At 38.6% G+C, this 15,062-nt stretch overlaps 1 protein-coding gene and 1 long non-coding RNA gene across 8 annotated transcripts in view; one reads left to right on the top strand and one right to left on the bottom strand.

The window, feature by feature from the left end:
- The window catches only part of igsf21a (immunoglobin superfamily, member 21a), a 171,670-nt gene that overhangs the window by 79,721 nt on the left and 76,887 nt on the right, over positions 1–15,062 (bottom strand). The window lies entirely within an intron of this gene.
- The window catches only part of LOC144056680 (uncharacterized), a 35,391-nt gene that overhangs the window by 9,379 nt on the left and 10,950 nt on the right, over positions 1–15,062 (top strand). The window contains exons 3-4 of one of the 4 annotated variants that reach the window (XR_013295093.1): positions 5,778–5,904; positions 9,443–9,591. The exons of 1 other annotated variant lie outside the window; for it this stretch is intronic. This is a non-coding gene — a long non-coding RNA (uncharacterized LOC144056680). Of the gene's footprint in view, positions 1–5,777; positions 5,905–9,442; positions 9,592–15,062 lie in introns of those variants that run through there. 2 more of the 4 variants (XR_013295095.1, XR_013295094.1) reach the window with 2 other exon arrangements.

Genomic DNA, 15,062 nt, shown 5'->3' with positions numbered 1-15,062 from the left:
CCACAACCAATCACATTTAATATGTTCAGAAGCTCATATGTTAATCTAAGTAGGCCATTACCAATATCCTCGCCTGATTGCACCACGGTTAAATCATGCGGTCTTTATACATCATCAGAGGAAACGTTATAGCACGCAAGGCAGAGGGAAGCGTTGCACGGAAGCGTCACGCTCACAGAGAAGAGTAAATGACTTAAAATAGTACACATGAGCTCGCATCAATCTTGAACATTGGCAACAACAATAGTAAGGTCCATTTTTGATGATTGAAGTGGACAAAAATAATTTTCAATTTCAACTTTCCCTTTTGAAATTAATTAAAACATCTTAGCCATTCTAGCGCAAACAAAAAAACACACGAAAAGTACTGTATATAAATGGATATAGAAAATAACATATTGAAATATACAAGAACGTAAAAAAAATAAAACAGGATTTTTAAAGTCTACAGTCACACCCTTAGCTACACAATATCATGCTTGTTTATTGATGTGTGTCTTTAAAGGGGTGTGGCCTTGTGAGTGACATCAGGAGCTCTTACTCTACATAGCTCCAGTAAAGTATTAACAAAAACAAAACCTTGGATTTCCTGTGTTGCGTTTGCATGTTCTCTCCATGTCCGTTTGGCTTTTCTCCAAATATTCAGGTTATTTATTGCGGTTTGATTATTTTTCAAACGCAAAACAAAACAAAACAAAAAATGAAAAAATAATTTGGGAGGTGAATTTTTTTTTTTTACCAACCCCCAAAAAGTCTTCAAAAAGTCATTTTTCCACAAAATATAGACCCTAAAATGGCAACAACAAAAAAATTACAACCCCCCCCAAAAGTATAGTATATACAATATAGATGCTAAAATGGCAACAACAAAAAAACAGAAAAAACAACATTAAAAAAATATCAGATAAAAATCTGCATGTATGCATCAACTGTAGTTTTATTTTGACAAGCATCGTACAATACTTCAATAATGTTACATTTTTGAGTGAGGTTTTTCTTGCACTTGATGTTGGTTCACAAAATAAGAGCAAGTATTTTGCGCATATACCTAAAATAAAGTGGTCTTACGTGGCACCTGAACAGCACTGAAAAAAATTGTGGCTCCTTCCAGCATTTAAGTTGTCCATTTCTGAGCTGGGATAGACTCTCGCTCATCAACGACCTCTAAAGAGTGTATGTGACATCCAAAATGAAAGGCTAGAAAATGCAATTCAATGAGGAGACCCCTCTCTAAGATCCTGATTGATACATGCCAAAGAAGGTGCAAAGCATCTGTGCACGCCCTCCTGCACCCCTCCCCATCCCAATTGCTTGTGAAGAGGCTCCAGATTGGGATGTGCGGGGGCGTGAGGAAATTCAATCGGGAGGGCGTGAGGGGATGATGAATAGCATCTGATTGCAGTAAAGTAGCATCAGTCGAGGAGGAGAAAGCTTCCCCGTGATTGTTTAGCAGAATCTAGGCCACGGCGTGCACACAATGCATCGCACCTCCCCAACACACAGCGGCATTAAAGAGTCGCATCACCTTCTCTGGTCTGGACAGCGGCAGATAGTGGATTAATAGGTGGGGGGGAGGCTGGGTTGGGGGGGGGGGGGTCAACAGGTGGCTAACAATGGGGGGAGGCGCGCTACCTGCAACAAAGATCTCTCCAGACGCAGCGGAGCGGCTTCTGCGTTGATGCCGCACGTATTTTATAAGAGGAGTTAACCCAAAGCCGCATCCTGCTGCCATTCTGGTCACGTGCTATTTAAAGCTGCAGCAACATGGGCAGCCACTGGAGGAAATTCGGGCTGATTCGCTACAGGCCGACTGTGAGCGATTCAACCTGAATTCTGGCATCATCACCGCAGGCCACAACACCCCAGCAAGTCCTTATATGCTTGAGTAAGCCACTGCTATTTGTGTTGGACTAGGGACCCACCCAGCCCTGACGCGAATTGCGAAAAACTGCAATTGCCTATCATAGCAGTTTCAACTGGAAAGTTACTGCAAAGTAATTTCTCACTATGAGTTAAAACTAATCTTACAAACTTACTCTTACAAAAAAAATGTGGTTCCTTGAAATATGAGTTGAATTAATTCCGTGACTACGCTCGTAAATCAAACCACTGCTCTATAAAATCTAATTTGCCCATTGAAATGAATGGAATATAAACATAATGTAAAGATTCAAACAGTTTCGCTTAATTTTTTGCTTTAATTTAGTTCAATACAAATTCAAAACTCCTCAGTAAGCTGCAGTAATATTACTGGTTCTTCAAAGAGGATAAAGACTATATGTCTGTGAGTATAGTTATCTGTCCATGTTTTGTAGCACCGTCACTATTGGTTTGCCCATTAAAGGTAGGCCTATTTTGCATTGTTTGTTAGATTAATTTATTGAAAGGAAAGCGATTCGGTTGTCTTAAATATGGAATTTAAAATGTTATGCAAGCTTCAACTGGGAGCAGTACACTTCAAACTGTTGCTTGTTGTGCAGTAATTTGAATTGAGTTCACTGCCGTAGTACAGCACTCGTATCGCAAATGTTTGCTCGCAAGTGAAAAAATCAGCTAAACGTCAGGCCACTCGTATCTCAAGGTACCACTGTTAATGGTTTGCAAGTTATTTGATTTCAAGAAAAAAACGCAAACAGGTGAGTTTTTTCAACTGGAGAAAGAAGGTGAACGTAGGTAAATTCGTGATTAGTAAACTGACGATCACTTAAGAGGCCCGCAATTAGCAACTCTCAAAGTGTACTTTGTCTTTTAATATTCATGTGGGAATCATAGCTTTAAATATTAAATCCCACTTTGTGCGCATTTTCTTTGTGATCTCTAAATCTATACAAGTCTCGAATGTCAATGAGAGGCCGCTTTGCTCTTAAAATAATTATTAAACAAAAAGTCCTAATGAGATTTATTCCTATTGAGCCCCTCATTAGCAGCCTGCGACACGCCGCAACAAAGGAGATGATCAGAGCTTTGTCATGAACCAGCTTGCTACTTTTTTGTCCTATCCACGCTAATTTGCCTAATGTTATTATCACATTAAGTGTCTTTTTGAAACAGATATGTGTGTGTGTGTGGGGGGGGGGGGTAAAGGGTGGCGGGGCGCAAAGGGAGGCATTGTCTTTTTGCAAAATGGCTGTAATTGCCATACACAAGAGAAGAATGAATCAAAGGGGGGAATGACTCAAAAAATTTAGAACTTACATGCTAGATGTGGAGCGAGGGAGTGAGATCAGGCTTGCTTTTCTCTTCTGATTATCATCCACACTGTTTTATCACTGGATAGCATTAAATGATACGATGTGATGCCGGTGTTTGAATTTGAATTTAAAGTTGCTTTAACGGCAATATATATATTTTTTTTTTACGCACGATTAATGACCGCCCCTTACTTGGAAAGCCTGTACTGGGTGCATTCCAGTCGCAACACAGCAGACACGTCCACGTCAAAATTTAGCAGTAATAAATTTGATCAAAATGTACTGTATATATTTGTGTAGGGGTCAAGTTGTATTTAACAATTTTAAAAAATGTGCAGAATTTCACAAGTTACTTCATATTAAAGATTAGATAGCTCTTAATATGAAAATAAAAATGCACTATTTCTAACAATTTATAACATTTGTTTCCCCACTTTCATCTTAAGAGAACGAAAACGTAGGGGAAAATATTTTATTGTACAACAGATATAATAAAATGAGTGTGGGCAGCACGGTGGTTAACTGGTTAGCACGTCCGCCTCCCAGTGCAGAGGACGTGAGATCGAGTCCGGGCTTCGGCCTTCCTGGGTCAAAATTGTCCCTAGGTGTGATTGTGAGTGTGGTTGTTCGTCTCTGTGTGCCCTGCGATTGGCTGGCAACCAGTTCAGGGTGTACCCCGCCTACTGCCCGAAGCCAGCTGGGATAGGCTCCAGCACCCCCCGCGATCCTTGTGAGGAAAAGCGGCTAAGAAAATGGATGGATGGATGGATGTCTTAACTTTTCACGGTAAAACAGGCATATAGTGAGTTTGTTATAATAACTAAGCCTCCTTCATTTCATGTTAAAGTGATAAATGTGATTATCTAATGAAGCTGTGCTGAGTCAAACAGCAGTAGGTCCCAAGGTGCGACGTATATTGTGCTTTGGAAGAAAAATGTGCTTTATTGCAGTAATCACAGAAGATAGTGGTGGCTTTACAACAAATACAGAATGAGGCATACTGCAAGCTTTTGTGTTTCAATATCGATTCAATCAAATACTTTTCCTACGACGTACTATATTCTGTATTTAGCTGATGGAGGACAATGCACTATTAGTCTCTGGGGATATCAACACACAGATGTCTCCGGCTTTCTGCGAGATTGTGACAAAAACGCAAGCCTCTCGCCAAGATGCGATCGGGCGCTAAAGTGCCTCACGGACGGAATTTCCTCGGCGCTTTTACGAGGCGCAAAAGCTGTGATATACAAGAGACGACAGAAAGACGGAAGAAAGCAAAGCGGTGCACCTAAAAGGGCTAATAAAGCAGACGAAATACAGTAGCATGTCACAGGATAAAGTTTGCACGTATGTTTTCTTTTCTTTTTTTTGCCATATTATTTCCAAAAGAATGTGCGGCCTCAGCAAGGGTCCGTCGTGACACTTTTGTTTTCAGTGTTGGACAGTTTCTCGTTTTACGTCTGTGTCCAACCACTGACATGCATCGCTTATCTCACCACTGCAGGTTCAAGTAAGTTAAGTAGTAGTAGCAGTAATGTTATAGTTTTGTTATGTTCTATTTGCAGTGATTTATGTTGACTATTAACATCCTTCAGTGGTGAAATGTATATTACGTCTGACTCAGTTGAGTTGACGGCAGTTTTCAATGACACTCCTGAAGAGTACATTTAAATTATTGAATAAATAAAATTTTAAAAAACAAAACATACTTGATGGAGCGTTGGCCCACGTAAGGCTGTAAGTGACTATTTGTGGTCAATTGTATAATTTTCTGTAAGCTTAAAAGAGCTAATAAGTCAAGTTGAATATTTTGGGGAATGGGATACCGCACCGGATACGTCACCACACTTAATTAATATTCATGAGTTGAGCGAGGGGGTCAAACTTGGCCGGACAGTCATGCTAGACGCATGGAAACAGTCTACTAGCGAGATATCTATTGCGCTAAATCTACTAACTCTGTCCGAGAATGATATCCCTGATGCCAAATTCACTGGTGCAGATGTCGAAGAGCATACAAATGTTCAATTAAGGAAATGGCTTGAGTGTTCGAAGAAAAGACCGGGAAAAGAGCCCACCTGATTCACAGGTAAAGTTTTTTTTTCTCTCCCCCTCAAAACATTGTCCTACGTAACTGACACTGACATTCTTCAGTTTCAACAAGCTATCCTTCCTTTACCCCCATATGCCCTGTCTGTCATATCTGGTTGTCTTACGTCTTTGATAGTCGTTGGGGGTAAATTTGTATTGCTTTTTTGTGTGTGTAGGGATCGCCAGCAACATCACACACACACAAAAATGTCTGAAAACGACATTCCTAGAAAGATACAGGAGGTCTCCTACAATTTTGTTCTTATTGCTACTAAATTTGAACCCCCGAGACACTAAAAGACAAAATATTTGCGTTATATCCAGTGCATGTGGGCAGAAAATTTAGAGAATTAGAAAGAATAATTTTTGGTTGTTTCTGCCATTGCAACCTCTGCTCCATATGGACTCCACTCAGGCTGCAGATGTTTTTAGCTGGTCATTAGCGTCACATACTCGTACTCATCTTTTTGCCGTCTTTCCAATGTGATATTAAAGCAGAAAACAGGTTGCAGTTGGCGGTCGCGTGGAGCTGCCAGATTACACGCACGGATTAGGGCCGGTCTACGTTGGAAAGTGTGCCACCAAGGGGAACAGAGAGGCTGCGTCGGGCTGCGGCGCCAAGGTATCAGTCAGGCGTTTAACTGTTATGCAAGCGTGTTATTGAACGCCATCTGAGACATGCGGGCGCGCTTATTATAGCAGCCATTGTGAGCAAGACAGGCTGTCAGCAGTGAGAAGGTGATGATCGCAGCAAACTAGGTCGGCTGCTGCATGTTTCTTATTATGAGATTGCTTACAGGCCACAATATTAGGTACACCTAGAGATGGATTACATAGTCTGCCTTTGCAGGGAAAGCTTGAACCTTCAAGGTCTGTTATATTAGCATTTATATTTTTATTTATTTTTTTATTTTTCCTTAACTCATTTGCTCCTCGAAAACATATACTGTAAAAATGTTCTATTTTAAATATTACCATGCTCCCAAAGATGTATTTATACGTTTTTTTTAATGCTAGAGCATAAAGAATCCTTTGATGCAGCCTCTAAACTGAAGAGAATGCTCAAGCAATGGTAGTTATTACAAAAACGGCCAGCAGGCGGCAGCAGAGTATAAGAGACCAACCAGGGCCATGTTGCAACAAGCTCTTTCCCCCACTGTTTTAAATAGATTTGTGAATAATGATGAAACTTAGCTATATTCTAATGTTAATTGCTGCAAACAGATACAGATACAAATATACTTGATGCAAGAAGAGACTTTAATCTTTCTTTTGGTAGCTTCCATGTTTTTATAGCAATATAGCAACATAACACAATATTCGGTGGGCCTTGGATCTCATTGAGCTGTTCAGGTGTCCCTAAACTTTTGGCTGCTCTACATTGCATGCCTGCAAAAGTGAATATGTTTCCAGTGATGCCAGACTCAAATTCCCAAAGTCTCAACCCTGCTTAGTCACCCCAACCCTAATTAGCCAACAATAGAAAATTGCAAAGTTGTTCCAGGCTGCTGTGTGTAAACGAGAACCATTTTAAGAACTTCAACTAATTAATCAGCCGCCAAGCTCATTGCTGCTTGAGTATAGAATTTCTTTAAAAAGGAAGGTAAATGAACACACTTGATCCATCAAAGTTTAAACCAGAAATTAGCTTTCATTTCAGACAAATGAGTGACATATTGTGTAAACCCAATCAGGGATGATCAAGGGAAATGAGATGCGGTGCCAACCACTCGTCCTTAATCTGTTTGGCAAATCAATGACTGTTTCGTGACTGGGAATTATATCACTTGACGACCGCCTTGTCGAAAGAATAGCAGTAAAACTCCGGTGCCGTTTCCATGACTCAACATCGGTCAGAAAATATTTTTCTCACTTTGACAACTGCCGTGAGCAAAATCATGTTAAAAACTGACAAATAAGAAAGTAATCTTTGTCCCTGGATACTTTGCATGTTCCATTGGGGATCATTAAAGACAGAAAAGTGTTCTTGCTTTGATGGGGAGTGAAAGAGCAGTTGGCAGCAAACTATCTGGCACAGTACTGACAAAAAAACACATTTTTTATTATTTTACGTAAATGTGTTATAGAAGCCAGAGAAAGAGTGCTGTTGATTAGACAAAACTTTTTAACCAACCAATTGTATAATGAATAAAGTTCTCGTTAGCATGGCGTTGTTGTCCGTGCATTATTAGACACATCATTTTGGCAACAAAGATGGAGTTTCACTTCGCGCTGCTGCTCTTGTTCACCGCTGCCAGTCCGGAGGTATCACAGGTACGAATGTTTCGGGATTAGCAGCAATCAGAATCGCCAAAGCTGACCACTATGTTTGTTGTTATACTCTGACCCGCCGTTCTAGCCGCACAATTCGTTGCTCCACAGAATGTTGTAGTCTAGCAACCGCGCAGACGGGCGAGTTGAAAATCGGCCAATTGGAAGACAAGATGCCAAAAACAGTAGTCCTAGATTTCTTCACCCCATAGTGGGAGGGTTGAAAGAACATGAGGCGACAGATGAGAGAATAAAGATTATAGAAGATACAAAGAGAGATAGAGAAGCTAGAAGATTGATGTATACTGTCGATGGGAGAAAGATATAAAGATAGTAGAGATATATGGAGAGAACAGATGAAGATAAAGGGTAGCTAGATGGAGAGATGAATGCTAGATAAATAGACGCATTTTAGCCTGTTCTTGGTAAAAATCCATTATAGTCTGTTAGCAGAAAAATCTAGCATAAGCATAGCAAATAAATGCTTTTGTCTCACAAATGTACAGAAAAATGCACTGTTTGACCAGAATGTAATTGAATTACACCCTCACCTGCTCTTTGTTTGTAGTCATTATTCACGGGGCTCCTTGCATGTGTGCTGTGTTTATAAGCATGCCTCACTACTACATGACTCACTAGTCTTTCACCCGTTTCGCCCCCGGGTTCCAGCAGCCGGGTTTCACCTTTAGCCGCCACGAGTACACTTCACGTCACGGCCAAATGACGACATTTAGAACAAAGCTTTGCTCACCATTGCCAATATAGGTGGTGACATGTCCCCTTCCAGCCTCTCAAGGGTCATTTACAGCAAACTCCCTATTCTGTACAAAGTTTTAAACAATGTAAACAGCAAGAAGAAAATCTGTACACCTGGAAGTCTTCAAAAGATTATAAATGAACTTTCGGCGTTACCTTAACCTGCTTATGTCAAATACCTTACAAAAATACCGTGTAAACAAGGTAGTTAGGTAGCAGGCGAAATGCTAGCATGTTGAGTACCGTTTTTGGACACAAGCAGCCTAGCTAGATAGGCTAATTTATACCCAAATGACAAAAAAAAACTGTGAAAACATAGCCATAAATTGACTTTTAAGCATGTTATATGCACATTAGCTTAGCATTAGTTGGCATTTTTAGCCGTATGAGTATAGGAAAGTTTTGTAGGTAGGTAGGTAGGTAGGTAGCTAGCTAGCCTACCTAGCCTAGCTAGATAGGCTAATTTATACCCAAATGACAAAAAAAAACTGTGAAAACATGGCCATAAATTGACTTTTAAGCATGTTATATGCACATTAGCTTAGCATTAGTTGGCATTTTTAGCCGTATGAGTATAGGAAAGTTTTGTAGGTAGGTAGGTAGGTAGGTAGGTAGGTAGGTAGGTAGGTAGGTAGGTAGATAGATAGATAGATAGATAGATAGATAGATAGATAGATAGATAGATAGATAGATAGATAGATAGATAGATAGATAGATAGATAGATGGATAGATAGCAAAATGCTAGCATGGTGAGTAGATAGATTTTACACCCAAATGACAAAAAAACAAACAAACAAAAATGTGGCAATAATTGCCATTTGTTTCAGCCTTCCGAGTCCAGGGAAGTTTTGTTAGCGAGCTGGTTGCCATAGGTGCACATATAGATAGATAGATGTGTTTAATTGACTGTACACCCAGTTTAAAGGCATTTACTGTATGTGTTTTTAAATCTTATTTTGCTGCCAGTGTACTATTTGCTAGTTTCTCCTTCATACACCAAATCAGCTCAAAAGAGGTCATTTCGAGTGCAACACAGATGGTCTTAACACACACGGGGCCCTTTGCAAGCAAGACGAGTCTGCATATGTTTTCAGCCTTCTTATTTTTCTTCCCCGCATCCTTTATCCTGCAGCCACAACCTGCAAGTGCTGCTTGACGGATGCACAAGGAGCGCTCTTCAAGCCATTCATCACGAAGCAGCTGGGGAGTGCATCGCCATGCTAAAATAGACCATTTTCTCCCCTTTTTTAAATTTTATGAGTGAGTTTATTATGATGAAGTGTCTTTTTTGTTCGCTTTGTGGGGATATTTATCACTGGGACAATCCTCAGACAAATATCCCCTGAAAGAAAAAAAGTTCTTTGAAGGGAAAAAAGGTAAATGCAATCACCCACACGGGGTGATTGAATTTACCCTTGGGAAAATATTGAAGTTTCTGCATTGTTTTAAGATGAAGAGTATGGGATAGGGTTGAAATAGCCTACTTGCTGTGAAACAAATCCAATAAAATGGAGTTTAATTCTCAATAGCAGTAAATTGTCAGACTAGAGTTAAAGCACTTGAACGTACTGCACTGACTAGTATAAAAGTAAAATAAAATACAAAATGAAGAGATTTTGACTAAATGACACTGATTACGTTGGCTAAAACGGGGCATGTTACATGCAAATCCAAGCAATGTCTGTGTTTGTTTGTTTTAGTTTTTTTGGTCTTGGCATTTCTCTGTCCGTGCGACACTCGGCGTTGGGCTCATTTCATGCTTGAGTAAAATTCTCAAATCCTTAATGTGGCATGGGCCTTTTTCCATTTTTAATAAGACATGCTTGATGTAAATTGGGAAGGCAGACGCAGGCTCACATAATTAACTCCAAATAACGGTTTCAAGGGTGACTCGGGTGCGGCAGTCTGCTAAGCTAAGAAACTAACGATTTTATATGAATTTATCTTATTTGACTTGTTATGTCACACGCACAACCCATGCTTGGTTTTACTACTTTACAATGAAAAAACGGGAAAAGAGAAGAAAAAAAGAGAAGAAAAAAAGAAAAAATGATGCCGCTAGACATTAAAACATAAAAACATTTTTCATTAAAAAATAAATAAAAATAAAATTCACAAAACACATTTACAGATTTGTAATTGGCTTCTCACATCATAGCTAGCTCCTCTCTCCTACTCTGTTTATACTGATAAACAATGTCATCAAAGTCGTCAGAGGAGCCTGATCCGAAATGCACCGACCCAAAGTTTCCCTTTTTGGATGGAAGCTGCAGCTTGAGGCTGGATATTTCATGATGAGCGGCGTAACATAAAAAGGTAGGCAGTATGAAGAAGAAATAAGCTGAAATTAAAACAGCGGGAAGGTCTGATGAATAAGGCTCGATGAAGAGCCGTCATTCTCAAGGTGGAGGTGAACCACTCAATTAAACGTTCAAGCTGTGCATAATGGTACGGTGGATTTCCCGCTTCCCCCCCCCCCTTTTTTTTTATAGTAACCCACTACATTTCTTAAGTACAATTCAGTTGCATTAAATATTTTAAAAACAAAAACATTTAGGTGACATATTTATTTAACATATTTATACATGTTGTAATTGAATCAACATTTTAAAGTACAACAAATATTTCTGCAATGTGCTTTTTAATATTGAAAATAGATAACACAAAATATTCGACTTAAGAAACACAGTACTGTCGGAATTAAACAGTTTATACACCATAACTAACTCATTGCGGCACCTTCTTGTATGCATGACTTGGCAGAATAATACAGTCACACAGACAAAAATGAGTTTCACAACTACCGTAAGTGATTCTGTAAACTGCAGTTATATTATATTACAGTATATAGATGCTATCTGTTAGACCGTCTGTGGTTGTTAACTCATTCACTGCCATTGACGGCTATAGACGTCAAAAATTCATTTGAACTATTTCTATTAGTTTAACATGTTTTTTTACTTTTGATAACAAAAGTATAGAACCTAGAAAAAACATTGTACATTTAGAACAGATACAAAATTTGGGATTAATCACGAGTTAACTAGTGAAGTCATGCGATTAATTACGAAAAATTTTAATCGCCTGACTCCCCTAATTTTTAATAGTCTTTTTTTTTTTTTTTAAGTAATTGTAATTATTTATTTATTCATCATCTTTTTTTTTTTTTTCAAGAAAAGATTCTTAAAATTTAGGGGCGTCAGGGGATTAAAATTTGTAATCATAATTAATTGCATGACTTCACTCGTTAACAAATTTGATATCTGTTCTAAATGTACAATAAAAAAAATATTTCTAGGTTTTCATATTCTTGTTAACAAAAGTGGGAAACAATGTTAAACTGATTGAAATAGTTCAAATAAATTTTTGACGTCTATAGCCGTCAATGGCAGTGAATGAGTTAAATACGCAATGTGTAATTTTTTAACTTTAGTTTATCATTATTATTATTATTATATTCATCTATAATTAGTGAATGTATTACTTTATTTCATGTTCAAACAGTGACTTTTAAGGAATAACACAGCCGTGTGTTTATGAACACTTACTTTTATTTTCTGAGGTGCTACTTGATGCAACAAGTTCGAGAACCATAAGCATAAAGTATTTGAATTCTATAACAATCAGCTAATAGGATGTGACTAGGGAGACAATCGTCGTCGTCCTCTCCCCCCGGGGGCACGTCGTCTTTGCAATGATCTTTGAGCTGGACTAATGATGTCACCCTGAAACACGACTGCTCACCTGCTTGACACAAAGCGCTTTGTAAGCTAGCCCACCGCTCCTAAAGCTCACTCTGCCGCCTTTTGTTCTTACATCTGCAAGAGGATAAAGCATGTGAAAAGAAACGTTAAAATGGCTTGTGGTTAGACGATGTTGTGCCGAGGGGATTTAGGGCCACACTCGTAAGATTTAGGCGGTGCACTTCACAATGTGGTTACCGCTATAAATTGGTTAGAGATTAGTTTGTTAATGTGCTACAAAGCCTTAATAAACATCTATACGTCGATACACGGAAAATAAAAAACTAGTTGGCTACTGCTTGCCAGATAGTGAGCTCGCATTCATTGTTAAAAGTCTTCACAAAGGTTAATTAATGAGTTGTAAAAACATTTGAACATTATTAACCATTTTTTAAGCTGCTTATGTGGCACTGACTTTGGAGAACAAAGACACAACTGGGAGATTTTTTTTTTAAATGTATTTTCTTTTGTTCTCACCTCTTCAAGAGAATAAATCATCTGAACGAAAATATTATGATAAGGTTGTGTTTAGATGACATGACAAGAATTAGGGGTGCACCTTACAATGAGTTTACCACTATAAATTGCTTATAGATCTGTTTGTTTACACGCTCGGAAGCCTTCAGAACCAGCAATAAGTCGATTCACTACTGCTTGACAAATGAGCATAAAGGTTTACAGTACACCCTAAGAACTGATTGGTCAAATTGACCAAAATAAGAGGTTAACATTGACTAATCTAGCTGATATATGTCTGGCAGATCCTTTGGTTAAAACAACCACTCTAGAATGGTAGGTGTTTTCAACCAATGTATATTGGTGATTGGGCCAACCGATACAAATTGGTCATTCTGACCAAGAGATTGGTTAATCTGTGTTTTAGGACGACATTTTGAATGTGAAAAAAAGTACTATTGAGTACTATTTTTTGGTTGTTTTTTTTGTCAGATAATTGTTTCTTGTTCTGTTGAAGTGCTGTCCTGTGACCTGCTACGGTGTGTGGGACTTGTTCCTTGGGTCTCATTTTGTTTGGCTTTGACAATTTTAATATTTTGAGTTTTCCTGAGTGTTGTTTGTCTTTTTGTTTTTGGAAATAAGTGCCTTTTTTGTTTGGGAACATTCTGCTTCCCATCACTATCAAACCCTCACAGAAAGATTAAGGGATTGTATTGATGACTGTAGAATGTTGTAAAAAGTGTCGAACATCCTTACCAAATATTGTGAAAGTTTTAAGCAAGGTTTGACGTGAACGGATCCAATCATATTTTTGTCTTCTCACTGAGTATGCTCGCAAGCGTCCCGAGTCAGAAGCCAATCGCCGCATCTCAGCTTTTTTACAATCCACTTTATCAGTTTATCGCTAGCATCTCTGCTAAACCAACTCTATTTATCCTCGGAATTAATTTCAGCTGTACGTTCGGGCTTCTTTCCCGCCTCTGATAATGCTGAGGAAACATCTTGCCTGAGAAGTACCCGTGCGGCTTTCGAAGGATGCATTGCAAAAGCCCAGCGACAGATTTATCTGACGCCGTAAATTGTGACTGCTTTTCCGCCTAGCCAGGCCTTTTATGTGTCCATTTGAATGGCGTAATTAGACCCGTAAACAAGACACTTAAAATGCCAGATCTGCAACTCTGCTGCATGGGCATTGCTTGGAGCCGTGCCCTTTCAAATTAACGCTTGCTTTTCTTTTGACTGTGCTGCCTAGCCGGATAAATGCAATACTCACACTCTACTAGAGTAGAACAGCAGAAACTACATTGAGCCCTATTTGTGTGCGTGGGCAGAGATTTCTTTGTTATGTATGTTATGGTTTTGTTATGTTGCTTTGATGAAGTTTTGTCGATTTCCTTCCAAGCCAATCGAAGCAACTCCTCTCAAATGAACATTATGATTGTGAAACCTAGCATAAAAAGGATTACCTAGTGGAACATTGACGAGAAAACTTAACATTTTCAGAAAAATTGATGCCTTAATCACAAACTATATTATTACCAATGATTGCAATCTTGCCTTACCTGAAAACCCCACCTTGGACAACTATACTGCACAACAAAACATTTTTGAGCTGATATTTCCAGCTGCTTTTTGCTGGACCACTGAGGAATTGCATCCAAATTAGATTGGATTAAGTCTCTGATGTCATCATAACAACTAAAATAACCATAAAGTTTAGCATCATCCACAAAAAAAAAAGCTAAATACAAAGAAATTGCAATACGAATCTAAATCATTAATGAAAGTAAGAAAAACTTAGGGTCAAGTATGGACCCTTGAGGTACACCATAAGTGATCTCAGTTAATTCAGAATTAGAATCTCAAACTGCTTCCGAAGACGGTAATTTTTGTGGTATGGACCAATTAGGCTAAAATCAAAAAATTATTCCGTACATTTATACTTATAGCAGATCTATGGACTAGGTTTCTCATTTCAAGTCAATGTATTTATTTCTACTACGCAATGTTTCAGTTATCATGTGTAAATTGCGAGGAATAATTCAGACAATTGTGCGTCAAGTCAAGGCTACATGTCCAATCATCAAATGTGCCTCCAAGCTCGACAAACGTACTTCAGATGTCAAGTGGGGTCAAGCATACTTTGAGTACAACCGTTTTTCAAGCAATTCACTTTTATCAAAAGAGAATTTTAAATAAATACAGCAAAGCCAAAACAAGCTACAAAAAAAATAATTAGAAAAAAAACCATCCCTGTGGACCTGTGGAACGATTTAAAAATCTGCTTTGGACTTTTGTACACGGTGCAGGATGGCTGGTGCTCACTCAGTTGTTACTTTGTCAACACGGCTGAGCCTGTGTAAGCAATTTTGATCACAAATTACTGCTAATGCCGCAAATCAAAATGCAAATCATTGAAACCCATTTGGCATAGAGTGCTTTTATTGCGCTTTCTTTTTTACACTCATAAAAAAAAAAAAAATGAAGGATTTTCATGTACTTTGGTTATAGATGTCAAGTTGTTGACCGTGAGCAGACGTTTTGGAACGATAC

Source organism: Vanacampus margaritifer, chromosome 8 (assembly GCF_051991255.1).
Source record: "Vanacampus margaritifer isolate UIUO_Vmar chromosome 8, RoL_Vmar_1.0, whole genome shotgun sequence".
In the NCBI taxonomy this organism is placed as follows: Eukaryota; Metazoa; Chordata; class Actinopteri; order Syngnathiformes; family Syngnathidae; genus Vanacampus; species Vanacampus margaritifer.
The sequence above is the reverse complement of the archived record's forward strand: the minus strand, read 5'-3'. Positions and strand labels throughout refer to the sequence as shown.